Source organism: Aricia agestis, chromosome 21 (assembly GCF_905147365.1).
Source record: "Aricia agestis chromosome 21, ilAriAges1.1, whole genome shotgun sequence".
In the NCBI taxonomy this organism is placed as follows: Eukaryota; Metazoa; Arthropoda; class Insecta; order Lepidoptera; family Lycaenidae; genus Aricia; species Aricia agestis.
This window is the reverse complement of record NC_056426.1, coordinates 2,362,797-2,379,082: the sequence shown is the minus strand read 5'-3', so window position 1 is coordinate 2,379,082 and position 16,286 is coordinate 2,362,797. Positions and strand designations below refer to the sequence as shown.

At 38.6% G+C, this 16,286-nt stretch overlaps 1 protein-coding gene across 1 annotated transcript in view; it reads right to left on the bottom strand.

The window, feature by feature from the left end:
- The window catches only part of LOC121737785, a 58,998-nt gene extending 43,413 nt beyond the window's left edge, over positions 1-15,585 (bottom strand). The window contains exon 1 of the mRNA XM_042129484.1: positions 15,488-15,585. The gene's annotated coding sequence lies outside the window, so the exon portion shown is untranslated. The remainder of the gene's footprint in view (positions 1-15,487) is intronic.
- Positions 15,586-16,286: the final 701 nt, after the last annotated feature.

Below are 16,286 nucleotides of genomic sequence, written 5' to 3'. Positions count from 1 at the left end.
AGGCTTGTCACTCAAAAATCTGTCATTTCTCATGTGTGTGTGTTATAGTGTGTGTAATGTTTTATTTGTTAAAAAAATGTATGACAAAAGCATAATTTCAAAATAATATTAGCTCGATGCACTCCTTCATCATATAAGCTATAACTGTGCAAATTTTCATGCACCTACGTTTCCCCATTTTTCGTAAAAAGGGTTACAAAGGTCAATAAGTCCTTCCGCCTCGAATCACCACTTCAACTATAAGTTAGGTTTATTTTCTTTTTTTTCATTTATTTTGGCATCAAACAGTCATATACAAAGGAAATTCAATATTAAAAAAAAAAACAATATGTTCTAATTTTTTTTTTACAATAGATCTATAATGCCGAAACATAATATTTAGTGAATTTTTGAGAGACGCGTATAATATGATTAAGATTGACTTAAAAGTTAAAGGTTTCGTTTCTTATTTTATTATGCTTCCATACATTTATAGCGTATTCATAAATTAATTAATTTGCTTTTTTTTGGGTTTAGGCGGTCGAAATAGCGGGCAAAAGCCAGTCACAATATGAGCATGTAGAAAGTGGCACAAAAACAAAATGGATTCTCAAATTTTAGTCAAACTGGCCAAGTGTGCCAAGTTATAAATCACACTACATTCCTCACTAGACTATCAAATATATACTTTCTAATATTTATATGTGGCTTATGTTAAAATAAGCGTCGGTGGCCTAGTGGGTAGACTTTTGGCTCTCATTCGAGAGGGTGCAGGTTTGATCCCGGGTGGAGGCGAGTATTGAGACATTTTCAGATCTCAAGTACATAATACGGACGCTCGTACAGTGAAGCAATCGAGGCATGCAGGTGCACGTGGTTGGTCCCAGACGTATTGACCTGCTCATTCCTCTGGAATAGGCCAACTATGTTGCTATGTTTACGTTTAAAACTCTAAGGCATCCATTACACGGTGGGTTTTGCTGTCAGTTTTACCACAGTCATGGCTGTAACTGATGGATAACCTACCGTCTAAGAGCGTGACAGACGGTTGCATGAAGTTGATTGACGAAAATCTGGATATTTTGATTTATGCTTCATGCAACCATCAGTGACAAATTTTGAGTGAGTGTTGTCACATCTGACAAAATAGGAAAAAATTAGAAACCTTTGATTTTTTTAAATGAAATAAGGGGGCAAACGAGCAAACGGGTCACCTGATGGAAAGCAACTTCCGTCGCCCATGGACACTCGCAGCATCAGAAGAGCTGCAGGTGCGTTGCCGGCCTTTTAAGAGGGAATAGAGTAACAGGGGAGGGTAGGGATGGGAAGGGAAGGGAATAGGGGAGGGTAGGGATGGGAATAGGGTAGGGGATTGGGCCTCCGGTAAACTCACTCATTCTGCGAAACACAGCGCAAGTGCTGTTTCACGCCGGTTTTCTGTGAGAACGTGGTAATTTTGACTTTGACTGACATAAAACTGAAGAGAATTGAGTGACCGTCTAATACCATTCGTCAGTCCATCAGTCACCATCAGTTAAACATAATTCATGATTGACGGAATTGACTGTCGCTCGTACGAGCGTGTAATGGATGCCTAATGGCACTCAGAGAAATTAAACTGTTTATTATTTATTTATACTTTTTGCACAATGTTGGTGCATAGGCGGACTTAATGCCAAATGGCATTTTTTACCAGTCAGAAACAAAATTGTTTAGGTGTGCGAGAAGGAAAGAATAAATAAAATCATTAATTTTATTGATTATCATTAAATATCCCTGGATGGCTGTAAAGTATCTCTATACTGAACATCAAAATCGCTTTAGCCCAGAGGTTCCCAAACTTATTTCGTCTACTGCCCACTTTTAGAACAAATTATGTTTTAGCGCTCCCTCTGTTTCAATTTAAAATGCATCCAGATGAAATAAACTACCCCCAAGCCTCTACACAATGCCCCCATTTTTTTCTGGGTCCCACACCCTGTAGCGCCCCCCTTGTGGGCCCACTTATGGGCGTTATCGCCCACTTTGGATAGTCTGCTTTACCCGTTTAAAAACGTAAAGTAATGGACAGACACACTTTCGCATTTATAATAATTCTAAAACCGCAATTTCGTTCAGAAATTAATTTATCGCGTGGGAAACTCACCTCGTGATAAACAGACATTCGCAGCCATACTAATCTTATATCTTTAAACGAGCAATTCTTGTATATATATATATATAATTGGAATCTCGGAATCGGCTCCAACGATTTTCATGAAATTTAGTATATAGGGGGTTTCGGGGGCGATAAATCGATTTAGCTAGGAATCATTTTCAGAAAATGTCTTTTTATTCGTGTTTTATCGATAATCGATAAACTAAAAAATATGACTCTTCCTGTTCCCGTTCCTATTGGCGAATAACAATACTATTTTGTAAGCAACTAATTGTTTTAACGACCAGCAGATGGCGTTATTAAGTAACACGAAGTCAATGAGTGTTTGCTATACCGAGCAAAGCTCGGTCATCCAGGTACTAATATAAATGCCAGAATGTGTTTGTCTGTTTACTGTTCACACCCACAACACAATTCGATTTTGTTGAATGTATAGAGATACTTTGACTCCCGGAAACATAGGATAACTTTTATCCCGGAAAAATTTACGATTTGCGTCATCATGGTTTATATAAAATAACAATATATATAATAACAACAATTGACACCTCCGTGGTCTAGTGGTATAGAGCACGGCTCTTGACTCGGAGGTCGTGGGTTCGATTCCCGCGTTGGAAACATGTTATTTCCAAGTTTGGTTAGGACAATGCAGGCTGATCACCTGATTGTCTGACAAGTAAGATGATCCATGCGTCGGATGGGCATGCAAAAAGTCGGTCCTGCGCCTGATCTCTCGCCAGTCGTGTCGGTCGTCCGTCCCACTGGGTTATGATAGTAAAGGAATAGAGAGTGCTCTTGTGTACTGCGCACACACTTGGGCACTATAAAAATTACTCCTGCGTAGCTGGCCTGGTTTCAATGAAACCGGCCACCGTCACCGAAACCGGTGTGGGAGCTATTATTATTATAAAATAACACACATTTATTTAAAATAACATTGCTTCAATTATTGTGTAACATAATTACTAATTAACTAATTATTAAATTAATAATCTTCTAATATATAAAAAATAGGTCGGGTTTTCCTTCCTAACGCTATAACTCCAGAACGCACGAACCGATTTCCACGGTTTGGCATGTTTTTCGAAAGGTATCGGGCTCCGTAAGGTCTATAGAAAAAAAATCAGAAAAAGGCTTCAAGAGAAAAGCAGGAAAACAGGGAAAATCATTTTATGGCAAACAACGTTTGCCGGGACAGCTAGTAGTTAATAATGAGGCATCAGATGAAATCTTCAAAGGTTGGCTTCATGCCAGCAAGGTGTTTCAAAGGCTTGTATTATGCATACCACTTTGAGTATATAAGTGATAAATTATACTTAATTATTTACGCTCCAGTAAATAGGATAAAGCAGCCCTTCAAGAGCCCTTCAATCAAATTGATTAGGGAAATATATTGTGAAGGAAGCCAGGTACCATAACAAAATGATACCATAGTATAATTGTACGCGTAATTCAAAGAAACGACGGAAGTCAAAGGTATATTGTTATTTGGTTTATGTTATTTATAGCGTACTCGGCGAAACATGGTGGTAGCGGTCATTGACACAATGAAGCGTCAGATGTTCTTAGTCCATTGTCAATCGCGGTATGGAAAATGACAAGATTTTTGTCAGGGAGTCAATAGCTTTGTCCACACTGTGCCTTTTTCTGTTCGTCAAGGGCATGCGTCATAGCGCAGTCAACAGCGAACGTGAGGCATGCCCTCTGACCGTATCCAAAACTTCAAATATGACAATATTGGCGTTGCGTTTCTTGACGCATTCAATTAATGAATGCGCCAATATGAAAGTTGATGATGAAAATTGAAGATGAAAGTGCACAGTGTGAACAAAGCTAATGACCGCTACCGCCATGATTCGCCGAGTACAGTATAGTGGTTATAATATAAAATAGACGTTAATTTGGTAATGTTTTATTTTTTAACTGACTTTCTTATAAAACTGAAAGATTGTTAAAAGTCAAAATGGATATTGCAGACACTTAGTTCTAAACGAGGCTATATTAAAATGCACGGTTACCGCGCGATAAGCAACTTCCTCGCGAATTTACAAAAATAAATTGCATAATAAAAAATGTATTCTATTCCAATGTGAATTGGTACACTTATGTAAAAGAAAGAACATTATATTTTGTAATGTATTGTTCACGAAAATTATGTAACGATATCATTCACATTCTCATACTATGTAACAAAAAAGATTTAGATAATAACTAGCTGACCCGGCAAACGTTGTTTTGCCATATAAAGTATTTCGCCCATATTATTTTATTGAAGTGACTAAATAAGTACGGCACCATGGCAACGTCCATCGCTATCCCGTCGCACAAACAATGGTCGCCAGTTATAATAATTTACTATTATTTATTCAACAAATGCACTTATCAAAATAAAAAGTACCCAGTAGCCGATTCTCAGACCTACTGAATATGCATATAAAATTTGGTTAAAATCAGTAAAGCCGTTTCGGAGGAGTACGGGGACTAACATTGTGACACGAGAATTTTATATACAGGATGTAACAAAAATAAGTGATAACACTTTAGGGTGTGTACGTCTTCCTCTTAGAGAGTTCACTGTGAAAGTAGCAGCGCTGAAAGACCAAATTTTTTTTTCATTTTTGTATGGGGAAACTCGTGACGCTCGGGCCCTTCCCCATACAAAAGTGAAAAATTTTTTTCGTCTTTCAGCGCTGCTACTTTCACAGTGAACTCTCTACAAGGAACACGTACACACCCTAAAGTATTATCACTTATTTTTGTTACACACTGTATATAAGATAACTAAGATATTTAAGGAAAAAATATTAGAAGAATAGATATATATAATAATTTATTAGTTGTACTGCCTTATACAGAGTGTAACAAAACTAAGTGATCATACTTTTAAGGATGTGTACACAGGCGTAGCCAGGGGGAGGGTTATGGGGTTCATGAAAAGTTAAGATACTAACATTCATAAAATTAAAATTTAAAATAAGGACAGGACCTCCCTGATACTAAAACCTGGCTACGCCCGTGGATGTGTTACAGTGTCCCATATTATATTATAGTTCAGTGTGAAAGTGACAGCGCAGAAAGAGTATTTTTTTTGTGATTTGTATGGACAAGAGCCCCAGAGACATGACTTTGCCAAAATTTAGTTACGCCAAAATTCGTTTATTGTGTGAAAACCATACATTTTTCCGGGATAAAAGTATCCTATGTCCATTCCCGGGACTCTAAGTATTTCCATACCGAATTTCAGCAAAATCGCTTTAGTGGTTTGGGCGTGAAGAGGTAACAGTCTTTCGCATTTATAATATTAGTATGGATCAAACCTAAAAATTCTCGTGTCACATTGTTTGTCCGGGAACTCCTCCAAAACGGCTTAACCGATTTTAATTTTTGTATGTTTAAACTACATTCGTTAGGCCTGAGAATAGGTTTTTGTCTACTTTTTATATTGATACGAGAAATAATTTATACGGCAAAACTGGGGTCAGCTAGTAGTCTAAAGAATTGAGAACTCACCTCATACTTAACACGAACGCATATTATGAGGCATTGACCGTCCGCAGTAGACTTTTAATAATAGTACTCAAGTCAATGACCTAGATACGACTGGTTTCTAGACTTCACTAGTCTGCCTAGCTAGTGCCTAGGTATAGCGCAATTTTCACCTTGTTGCTGGTTGCATCAATTTATGACAATACAATTTTGTTGTTTGGGACCAGACTGGATTTATGAAAAAAAGAACAAAATAATACAGGTTGAAACGAAACTGAAATTTTCACAGATTAGGTATATCTGTTGCTGCTATAACAACAAATATTGAAAACAAAATAAAATTAATATTTAGGGGGGCTCCCATACAACAAACGTGATTTTTTCGGCCTTTTTCGCTCTATATCAATAATGGCAAGAGGTAGGCACTTGAATTTTTTACATATTCTTTTTTTATATGTGTACTTTAATATTTAATAATAATATTATAGTGAAATAAAAATTTAAGGGGGGCTCCCATACAAAAAAAAAAAAAAATAATAATAATAATATACTTTATTGTGCACATATTATTGATAACATTACAAATACAAATAGGTATAATATAATTAACTGAACTGCACACAAAGGCGGCCTTATTACTTTAAAGCAATATCTTCCAGGCAACCTTCGCGTTTTTAAGATGAAAAACTTAGGAAAACGGTGATGTGCAAAAGTATAAACACTTTGACAACAATTGACTAATCATATTACATAAAATATATTATATTCAATAAATATTACAATATTCAATAACATATATTAAATATAGTAAGTATAATACATACATATTATTACATAATATACAATACTTACATAAAATTAAATACTTACAATAATGATATTATATTTTATAATATATACAAAATAAGTGGTCATATAAAAGGAATATTTAAATGAAATTAATAATTATTGTTGACTGACGATTGATGAATTAAAATAGTAATTGAAAAGTAACGACTTAAAGTGGTTTAACGTTTTCGCATGCCTAATATGAATAGGTAAGGAGTTCCAAAGTACAATGGACTTGACAGTAAAGGAGGAATGAAAATATTTTGTTTGATGGATGGGAATGTTGAGGAGGAGTTTTGAATGGGAGCGGAGATCTTGCCTATCATAATTGTGGAACATATAATTGTTTTTTAAATAACTAGGGTAATAGGAGTCGAATAAAATCTTGTATAGTAAGGAGAGTATGCGAAAATCACGGCGATAACGGATTGGGAGCCACTTAAGCTTGAGACGGTATTCAGTGATATGGTCATATTTACGTAAGCCGAATATGAACCTCAGCGAAAGATTTTGGAGGCGCTCAAGCTTGTTAAGTTGATCTTCAGTTAGGTTGGTGTAGCAAGCATCAGCATAATCTAGAAGGGAGAGAAACAGGGATTGAGCTAATACTACTTTGGTTTATGTAGGAAGAACGTACCTGAGACGTTTTAAGGAATGCCAGGTAGAAAAAACTTTTTTACTAACATTTTGAAGTTGTGGCGACCAAGAAAAATTTTCATCGAACGCTACGCCGAGATTTTTCAACCCTAGAGTCTAGTCCCGGGCTGCCGATTAGGATTAATTGGGTTTTTGCGGGATTAATAAAAAGTCCATAGTTCCTACTCCAGTCACAGATCGTCGACAAATCTTTATTCAGATTACTGATGGCTGTATGAAGACCGCTCAATTCTGACTGGATGTATATTTGTAGGTCATCTGCATACAGGTGATAAAAAGAACTAATTGAAGCTATTATGGAATTGATGAATAAAGTGAATAAAAGTGGCGACAGCACTCCACCCTGCGGAACACCGCCCGAAATATTACTCAAGTCAGAAAAGCCATCAGATAATTTAACTCTTTGTCGTCTTCCTACTAGGTAGCTTCGAAGCAAACAAATTACCGATGGCGAAAGGTTACACGAAGCAAGTCGACTTAAAAGAATATCGTGGTCAATAGAGCTAAAAGCATTACTAAAGTCCAGCAATGTGAGTAAAGTGAGCTTTTTTTGATCCATTCCTAACCGAATATCATCAGCAACTTTTATAAGAGCAGTTGTTGTGCTATGGCCAATACGAAAGCCTGACTGTAACGGAGTAAGCAGACTATTGCGCGAGACATATTGTGTGAGCTGGTGATGGATTATCCTCTCCAGTACTTTGGATAAATAGGGTAGGATTGAGATAGGTCGGAAATCAGATGGAGTTTTGGGACGGGAAGATTTAGGTAAAGGAATAATATAGGCTGTTTTCCAGACATCGGGGAAGGTAAAGGACTCTAAACAGGTATTAAATATGTGAGTAAGTATTGGTAAAATGATGTCTAAAATGGGAATGATCATACTCCGACTAATGCCGTCGTCACCGACTGCATTCGAAGTGATGGACATTATATGCCTTTTAATCTCAGTTTCGGTGACGGGGGCAGTAAGAAAAGGTTCAAAGTTGGGAGAAGGTAAAGAGGATAAGAATTGCAAAGTGCGTGATTTAATATGAGGGTCAAGGTTAGAGGAAGAGGTAAAATGCTGATTTAGAAGGTTAAGATCAATGGTATTACAATCCTGTGTTTCAGAACGCCCCACACCGAGAGACTTTAGAAATTTACAGGTTTTAGCTGGATCACCGTTCTCGATTGAGCTGTGGATGTGACGCCGCTGGGCATCACGGCATAATGTGTTACATCGGTTGCGTATTTTAATATATTTATTACGAAGTTCCTCGGTGTTCCTTCTTTTAAATTTAGCTTTTGCTGCATGCTTAGCCTTGATCAGTGCCTTAAGCTCGTCTGAAAGCCAAGGTGCAGGAAGATGTTTCATCCTTACCGGCTTAACAGGGGCGTGTTAAACAATTTTTTACAAAACACAATTTTTAGCCTATTTTTGCTCTGTATCGGAACCCTTCATGCGCGAGTCCGACTCGTACTTGGCCTATTTTTATTATTCGTAGATAGTAACCCATAAATATAATATACATATAAAATTAAGACAAAACAAAGTTTATTATTTTATTTATTTAAAAAAAAAAACTAGGCCTTTATTTATACAGTATTTTTCAGAGCGAAGTAACCACTACTCAAGTACTGTAGTGCCTGGGACAAGATTTTTAAACGTCCGTATGGTTGCCCAGGCGCATACGGCATTCTCGCATCATAGTCGGCCTAGCCCAGAGGAAAGAACTAGTCAATACGTCTGGGACAAACTATGTGCGGGTTTCCTCACGATGTTTTCCTTCACCGTACGAGCGTCCGTATTATGTACTTGAGATCAGAAAATGTCTCATAGGTACACGCCTCCACCCGGGTTCGAACCTGCACCCTCTAAGAGTGCGAACCAAAGGTCTACCCATTGGGCCACGGACGCTCATTTATTTAAGTACCTTAAATATTTGCATCATTCCACTTTTCATGCACACAGTCCACATACACACATATGCACTTTCTTCGCTCTGATTATTTTACTCTTGTTCTTGTAACGTTATAAATTATAGTAAAAACATTTTCCTATGGATAAAAGTGAAATTAACTTAAAATTATGATAACTTTATTAGGATTAATATTAATATGTGAAAGTTTGAGAAGCTAATCGTTTGGATAGATACAATTTGTCATTTTATTAGTATCCTATCTTATAAATATATCCACAGCCGATTATATAACCTCCTCCTTTTTTTTTAAATTTGGTTAAAAAGTATTTGCATTACCGATTAGCGCAGAAAATCGATTAAAAATGTTGAGTATTCGTTTAGCTTTAGAGCTGTAATCTCGTTAGTCGTTGTGCAAAGATATTAATATGTACTTACCTGATACCTCTACATTAGCATCACATTAGGGCTGCCATCCGTCGGGATTTACCCGGATTTGTCCTAGTTTCAAGGGCGTCCGGGGACCGTCCGGATTTTAGAAAAGTGCCCGTGTGAAATCCGGACACTTTTGATTTTGTTGAGAAAAATCCACACGGTTTCTTCTCAGATCAAAATCAAGTACGATTTCAAGGACTTAGGTTAGTAAAATTATTTAAAAAATTGTTGGAAAATAAAGATGTTTTATCAAAAATTTGCAAGACATAATCTTTAATACTTTTAAAAGGTGTCCGGGGAAATAACTACATTTCGGCTAAATTTCCGGGGTTTTTTTTGTGCTTGACCGGCGACAGCCAGTCATTAAGGTGATGGCCCAACCTATAATAGAAATGCTAAAATGTTTTTGTCTATTTATTCGCGGCTTGTCTGCCATTTTCATCAAAAAATGTGTAAATCTGGGGCAATCAACCAATAATTCATACAACAAAGATGCGAACAAAATCTAGTCTAACATGAGTAATGAGCCTAATAAAGAAAAAATTCACTAGCTTTCTTCTACTTAATCCATACTAACATTATAAATGCGAAAGTGTGTCTGCCTGTCTGTCTGTTACCTCTTCACGCCCAAACCGCTGAACCGATTTTGCTGAAATTTGGCGTGGAGATTCCTTGAGTCCCGGGAAAGGACATAGGATACTTTTCATCCCAGAAAAATGCACGGTTCCCACGCGATAAACGAGTTTTGGCGCGATGGAGTTGCGAGGGTCATCAAGTGAGTTTATAAAGCCTTAAATACGGTAAATTACGGCATCTCCGTAGAGGGAGCACCTTAAGTCTTAACCGATTTTGCTGAAATTTTTTATGCAGATTTTTTACCTGTATCTTTAAAATGACTAACACTCCTATATTTGCAAATCTAGGCGCTACTCAAACATTTTACTTTCAGCTTTCTAGGTGACACGACACTTGGCATCGACATGAGAAAAGCTGACATAGGTGTGTCATGATACCTATGACGTCATTACATCCTTTTACCCTACAGCATGTGATCCCCTAGCCAAGACGTTTTCTTCATTGCTTCTTATGGAATCGCCGATTAAAATGTATGGAAATGACATAACATAAGTCGAATATTGACTTAATTTTATCGAACGCTTAAGTTAGTTTCATACATCGGCGATTCTTTAAATAAACTATAAACATCTTGTCTAAGGGCCAGCAGGCTTGCGGCTGAACCAATTTTGCTGGGTACGGAGGTCCGTACCCAGCAAAATTGGTTTTTACTCGTTTTTACTTTAAAACATTATACGTGGGAGAGCCATGCTTCGGCACGGCCGAATGGGTCGGATCGGCCGGAGAAATACCACGTTCTCACAGAAAACCGGCGTGAAACAGCGCTTGCGCTGTGTTTCGCCGAGTGAGTGAGTTTACCGGAGGCCCAATCCCCTACCCTATTCCCTTCACTACCCTCCCCAATTCCCTTCCCATCCCTACCCTCCCCTATTACCCTATTCCCTCTTAAAAGGCCGGCAACGCACCTGCAGCTCTTCTGATGCTGCGAGTGTCCATGGGCGACGGAAGTTGCTTTCCATCAGGTGACCCGTTTGCTCGTTTGCCCCCTTATTTCATTAAAAAAAAAAAATTAAGTCCCGGGAAAAGACATAGGACGTCACTTTTTATCCTGGAAAAATGTACGGTTCCCGTACAATAAACGAATTTTGGCGCAACGGAGTTGCTAATGCTACTATTATATGACGTATACTAGAATACTCGAGCCAAAAGTAGAAAGCAGGACAGTGTGATTGTAAACGTATCGATCGAAGCCGGTTCTTCATTTCCTGTTCAGAATATCACCAAAATCGACAAGTTTTTTCTCCGACACAATAAAACACAAGTCACTCAAGAAGTTTTATAAGCAAACTTACTACCATTACCTTTCAGTGAAGCTTAAAAAACCTAAAGTTATTAAATCCTTCTTAATAAAGCAAAAAAATTGTTTGTAACGCACTAATCTCACGAACTACTGGGCAGATTTCTATGTAATTTAGCACAGATATAGAGCAGACTGTGGGGAAGGTCACATGATCCTTTCGTGCGAGAACATGCACAGTTTTTTTATTTATTATTATTATTAAAGTTACCGCGGAAACGTCTTGTATGATTTATCACGATGAAATATCCAGAAAGAGTTAGAGCTATTTTAAATCGCTTAACCGTTGGCCATATATCACAGAAGTGATGTCAGCAGATACCGAAATCTCTCGGAATCCATTCTGCCAAAGAATATAATACTGAATCCAGCTGACTCATGACATAATTTCCTATTGTGGTGTGAAAGTGCGGATATGTTTGATTAATCATAATATAATTAAACAAGGATATTACAGTTTTATGTAATCAAGTAGATGACTATTACAACTCTGTAGCGCCAAAATTCAGTTATCGCGCGTACGTGGGAGAGCCATGCTTCGGCACGAATGGGCCGGCTCGACCGGAGAAATACCACGGGCTCACAGAAAACCGGCGTGAAACAGCGCTTGCGCTGTGTTTCGCCGAGTGAGTGAGTTTACCGGAGGCCCAATCCCCTACCCTATTCCCTTCCCTACCCTCCCCTATTCCCTTCCCTAACCTCCCCTATTACCCTATTCCCTCTTAAAAGGCCGGCAACGCACCTGCAGCTGATGCTGCGAGTGTCCATGGGCGACGGAAGTTGCTTTCCATCAGGTGACCCGTTTGCTCGTTTGCCCCCTTATTTCATTAAAAAAAACCGTACATTTTTCCGGGATAAAATCAAAATCTAAAATCAAAATATTTATTTCTAAATAGGTTAACGAAGTTAACACTTTTATAATAGATAACCTATGTCCTTTCCTGGGACTCAAAGACCATAGCCAGAAAAATCTGTTTAGCGGTTTGGGCGTAAAGTTTACACACAAACAGACAGACACACTTTCGCATTTATAATATTAGTATAGATAAGGCTTCTTTATAGGTAATAGAATAAGATATCTGCATATTCAAAGAATTTGGCTAGAGGTGCTGAATTCTTTTTTAATGAAATAAGCGGGCAAACGAGCAAACGGATCACCAGATGGAAAGCAGCTACCGTCGCCCATGGACACTCGCAACATCAGAAGAGCTGCAGGTGCGTTGCCGGGATTTGATTAGACCTTGAGCAAATCTAGCCAACAATTTCAGAACTTTATGAGAAAGCGCTGCTTATTCTTGACGTTATAATGACAATAATTATGATGGCCACAATGATAATAACAATTACGCTAAACCAAAACCAAAACTGGCTTTTGTTGTATTGTGGTTTAAACATTGTAATGAGGCCTTGGCCAGTGGCTTAGAGTGTGGCTCTTGACTCGGAGGTCGTGGGTTCGATTCACGCGTTGGAAACATGTTATTTCCAGTTTGGTTAGGACAATGCAGACTGATCACCTGATTGTCTGACAAGTAAGATGATGCATGCGTCGGATGGGCATGTAAAAAGTCGGTCCTGCGCCTGATCTCTCGCCAGTCGTGTCGGTCGTCCCACTGGGTTATGAGTGTAAATGGATAGAGGGTGCTTTTGTGTATTGCGCACACACTTAAGCACTATAAAATATTTTTGTGTAACTGGCCAGGTTTTAATGAAACCGGCGTGCATATTATCACTAAGACCTATTAGCGCCAGTCTGTGTTACCGCCTGTAATGCCTTCTCTTTCATAAGTACGAGGAACGATAGAGAAAACAATAACTCAGGGTGCAACAAAGTGATGTTTGAACTAGAATGTCTACAAAGAAGAAACAGTGAAAGGCGAGGTGTTTCATTCAAGAGGTTTATTTGTAATTAAATATTATTATCGGTATCATCTTTACTAATAATATCATGAATGCGAAAGTGTTCTGTCAGTCTGTTACCTCTTCACGCCCAAACCGCTGAACCGATTTTGCTGAAATTTAATGGGGCTTCAGGTTTTAGGTTCAGAAACCTACCCCAATTTTTTGGTGATCACATGGGTTGAGGAAGAATATTTTGGGTCAGAAAAACTTCCTCGTGCTACTTTCACCCCCGGAAACCCCCCCACCCCCACCCCCCATTTAGGAGAAATTTACATTTGAAATTTTCGTAATCTTGTTCGATAAGGTCATCTGTTTTCTGGTGTTTATGTGTAACTTAATACCTACACTTATGTGTATTTACTAGGGAGTGCCTCCGTACCTACCGAAGCGGGGGGCCGGGGGGGTAGCGCTGCCCGCCCGAAAGGGGGATCGGGGGACGCAGCCCCCCGCCAAAACAAAAACAAACACAATCCAGAAAGTCCAAAAGTAGGTTAGGTTAGAACTGTGACTGTGCTGCGGCAGCAGCCGGCGACCGTCACAAAACACGTCTCAGAATTCCGAAAATTTCAAAAGGGGAGTAGCTCCAAAACTGGGGGGTTTCTCAGTGTGGATTTGGTACGGGGAGGTGTTTACCCTCCTCCCCACTCCCCCTCACCTCCGCTCTCCATCAATCTTGGGGTAGGTTTCCCAACCTTTACCTTTAATGGATTTGCGGGCGTTGTTAAGTAGTCTCATGGCCTGTTTCACCGCTTCCTGATAAGGTGCCCGATAGGGTTATTTGACAGATTTTCCATACTCCATCTGTCAAATTAAGTGGTGGATAGCCTTATCAGGAAGCGGTGAAACAGGCCCTTAAGCTCAGAAAGTATCGTACCGATTTCAATGAAAATTGTCACAGATAAAGATTAATAACGTTGGCAAGAAATCCGCGGGGCTAAAATGGTCACATTTAGCAATTCCTCTCAATCAATTCAGCAAGTGAATTGTCAAAACTGTCAAACTGACAAATGTCAAATCAGTACACAAATACAGAAATGAATTGCAAGCAGTGTTGCATTTTGCAATTTTAGAAAAATGAATCATATTATGATTCATGTCATGATTCTTCAAAGCGACCATTTTAGCCCCGCCGGCTGCTTTTGTCACTCGAATACGTTCCCCGTGAGGAACAAGCATATTATTGATAAGGTTTTGTGGGTATTCCGTAAAGTGAAGCAAACAGTCGTAACTTTCTCGAAGTGTGACAGAAGTGATTAGCAGTCAATGACATTATGACGTCACGATGCCCATGACATGGACGTGACATAGAAATGGTTTCTAAAACTATATCCGTGTTCCATACGCGTTTACATTATCCATACTAATATTATAAAGGCGAAAGTTTGTGAGTTTGTATGTTTGTTACTTCTTCGATAAAATTTGGCATGAAGTTAGCTGACATCCGGTTTTTTTTAAATCGGGTTTTGGCCCACCACACCCACCGCTGTATCTCCTGTGTCGCTAGGATCGACAGCGGTACTCAACCACGATAACTCTTTGATACGACCTCAGGGAGCCCGAGGGACCTGCTAAAGCTGTCTTGGGACCCGCATCGAATCAACACATATAGGCTATATTTTACTGCGGAACATTGTCTCATAAAACCGCGGGGTACAGCTAGTTTTCAGTATTTTCTATCACTTTTCCGGTTGTCGCATTCGTTTTAGCACATTTCGAAAACCATTGGACTCATTTTGGGAAAAAAGTGCGTGGACTTTAGACCACTTTGAAATAATGCCTATATCATATGCACTAAAGACTCACTGCGAACACCCGAATTCAAACTACTTAAAACACCCTTAGTACATACATACAAAATACGGACGGAACGCGAGGGAATAGTGTGTCATTGGTAATTTAAAATACATTGCAGGCGGATTCATGCGGAATTTACGCCGCGTAACTTCGGCCTAGTGTGTTTAGACACTTAGATCGGTATAAATAGTCGGAACTCAAGATGCATCTCGGTCTCAAGATGCGGTTCGGCTCTATGATTGGTTCAAATTTTGACAGCCAACCAATCACAGAGTCTGAACCGTGTCTTGAGACCGAGATGCATCTTGAGTACTGGCTATTTATATCGGCCTTAAACACCCAACTAAACTTTAACGGAAAAATTTAAAAGCAAACATCTTGACAGATCACAACTAAAAATCATCTTTTTGGACTCACCAATCACTCGTCAATCCATGTTAACCGACTTCCGAAAGGAGGTTATTGTTAATCCAGCTGTAAAGCACACACCACACGTTCACCACTATAGAACAACCAACATGGACTGGCGCGCGCCCCCACCCGTATCAACTTTTACTGCGCGCGCGCAGCGTTTCTCTGATAATTTCGATTTACATTTTTATCGAATTCTCGCTTGACCTCTCGTATATGAATGTAAAGTCAATAGTGGAATATGCGAATGTTTTAAAACTAATGATATTATAGATAGATAAGGTAAATTTACATTAAAAATGAATAAATATAGTTATGACGCGCGCCCGCAACTACGTTGCTCAAAAATTATTTTATCGCGCGGGGACTGTACTTTTTTATGGCATATAAAGTATCCTATGTCATTTCCTCACTCAAAGTTTCTCCATACAGACAGACACACTTTCGCATTAATATTTGTATGGATTTGAAAATAACACAGTTTCCTAGCCGGTGGTAAAGTTAATACGAAGATTCATCCTTAAAAAGTTTGTTTCAAAATTGAAAAAACTATATGACCCAGTGAACTCACTTCCATCCATATACAAACCTTCTGTGGACTTCCACGAATTTTTTAAGACTAAAATTAGCCAAATCGGTCCAGCCGTTCTCGAGTTTTTGAAGAATTCAAAAACCAAAATTAATTTTTATTGATGAATAAGAATTCATCAATAAAAATTAATTTTGGTTCGTGGTTTCCAGGAAAATAATTAGAAATAAGAATTTCTATTTATTTTCCCGGAAAATGGACAGTCCTGCGAAGTAC